Here is a 2,737-nt window from a genome sequence, read left to right on the forward strand (position 1 = left end):
TTCGATAGATCATTTTACCGATCTGCGGCGGTTTTCGCGGCGGTTTTCTGCGGCGGATTTTGCGGCGGTTTCCGCGGCGGATTTTTTGCGGCAGTTTTCGCGGCGGTTTCCGCGGCGGATTTTGCGGCGGTTTTCGCGGCGCCCGCGCCGCCCGCACCGCCCGCGCCGCCCCCGCCGTCCGCGCCGTCCGCGCCACCCGCGCCGCCCGCGCCGCCCCGCGCCGCTCGCGCATTTCGCAGCGTGATTTTTTAGTCACAGCTGCAAACTCTAATATTCTGCAAACGTATGCATTCGACAATTAGATGCGCAGAAAATGTGGCACATGATATTCTTATTACTAATGAGCACGTACACTGTGCCCCCGCGACAAGATTTTGCGTGTTATGCATTCGACAATTAGATGCGCAAGAACTAGAATGTGGCACATGATATTCTTATTACTAATGAATGTAAGATCTCTCTCTCTTATGCATCACAATGTAGCATTTTAGTGCTGCCGCATCGATTTGTGATTGACAGCAAGATGCGCAGAAAAATGTGAAACAAGATACCATCATGAAGATCATGGAGATATGCATATTTTGCACGTTTTGAAACATATAAATTCATGAGTATTACATCAGCGCATAGTTCAGTCGAGATCCAAGCAGCAACAGATACGGGACACGTGCAACAAATTGAACGGCTAAAATGGAGATAGATTGGAGATGGCCAAAATCAAGAAAGATATCGATGGTGCAGTTTTTGCGTGACAGAGAACTCTGTTTGCGGGGAATAAACAAACGCGGACTGAAGGAAAATGTTGAAGTTCTCAGGTTGTACTCCCAATTTCTGAACTCTTTTCCACCTCCAACTTAGAGGATTGGTACGAGCGACAAAGAAACGGTAACGTGCTGATACATCAATGTGAGGATGCGGTTGACTGTATGTGACACATATGATGTTACTATTACGTTAGGCTGATTTTGCACATTTGCCACCCTCTCCTAATGAGACATATTTGTTACAAAGAGATAGCGATGGACCATATAAAAGTCACCCAGGAGTCACTAGCAAACAGTCCAAGTCCACATCAACAAGGAAGAAAAATAAAATGAAAATGTTGTACAATACGAAATTTCGTAGACCCGTATATGGAGAGGAGGAGGAGGTTTTTTTACAACAAAGCCCTCCACGTAAGTTTTTTAATAGATTGTATAATAATCCAGGTTTTCAAATTTTTAAATAATAATTAATCCAATTTTAGATATCGAAGAATGGGAAGAGGAGATGGAGGAGGAGATGGAGGAGGAGGTGGGGGAGGAGGATGAAAATGCGGAGGAGGATAATGGTAAGAAAGCACAAATAATTTCACATAAAATTTTTTTAATTTTTTCTGTATATAAAAGCATAAAATTAATTTTATATTTGATTTCAGAACATATAGAAGTAATCGATCTTAGCAGTGAAGAGGAGGAAGTAGAAATAGACGTTGAAATCATTAATTTATATTGACATATTTATTATTATTATATTATATTATATATATATTACATTATTATATATATATATTACATTATATATTATTATTATATTAAATAAATAAAATTATTTTACATATCAAAGATTAAACAATTCTTTCTGGCGCTGACCCAACCACCAATTAAATATTTTCAATACATTTTGTAACGCGCAGTGTTTTGAATGATTATTACACCGTAAAATGTTGGTTTCATCCAGTTTGTCCAATGACGCCATATCCTCGTAATCCGCATCCAGAGTCTCAACGATCACCTTTTCTCTCACATCAGCATCGAGGAGATTCGTCAGCCACTCTCGCTTCTCGTATCCCTTGACGTAGACGAGTTTGGATTCTTCGCTGGTTTCGCTGATCACAGCGTCCGTGATCAAACGTTTCGCTTTGTTGTACGGGACGATTCCATCCTTCCAATGCAGACCATGATGATTAGCCGTCAACCATGCTGCTTTCGATTTGTCAGCTCTCGTGAGAAGATGCCACGGCATAGGACTCGCAAAGACATAATGGGAGAGAACAGTTCCATTTCCAAGTATTGCTATCTCTTTTACGTGAAATCTCATTCCAACCGTAAATCCTTGCAGGTCTACAAATGTTGGCACGTTCATTTTTATGTTATTTTGCGCACAATGTTGGTCAGAGGACTGTACTCCACAATGCGGTCGTACAGAATGAGGCAGTAAGCTGTGGTATCCATCGGTATATTCTCTTTGCAGTCGAATTCAATTCTCACATCAACAGTGGCGCTCTTGATGGATTCGTTTTGTCGCGAGCAATCAATGACCACACACGGACAATGAGTAAGAAATTGTATGGGATCGAACAACACATTGCCGTTGTCACATCCGTAATATGATTTGCGGAAACGTGTATACATATCGTACAGAACGGCGTATCTCTGTTTATCGAAATCCATATTCATATCGTCGTACGGATAAAATTCCGAGTTGAGATAGAGATTCACATTAGTCAGCTTACAGTGGTCGAATATGGCAACATTGCCAGTGAGAGAATTTTTTCGACCAGTCTGCAGAGCAAAGATGACATAACGCGGCTTTTCCAGCTGAGTCGCCGTCTTGACAGCCCAGGAATGCTTGGTCGTGCTCTGTAGGAGTGGAAATTCTTACAAATCCCACGAGCGAAAACTCATGCTCAAATATCGACCGCTTTCCAGAACTTGTAGCATAGACAGTCTGTTTACATCTTTCAGCATAACGTGAG

This window comes from Odontomachus brunneus, unplaced genomic scaffold, assembly GCF_010583005.1.
Source record: "Odontomachus brunneus isolate Ranch 3 - 2012 unplaced genomic scaffold, Obru_v1 Obru_scaffold_327, whole genome shotgun sequence".
In the NCBI taxonomy this organism is placed as follows: domain Eukaryota; kingdom Metazoa; phylum Arthropoda; class Insecta; order Hymenoptera; family Formicidae; genus Odontomachus; species Odontomachus brunneus.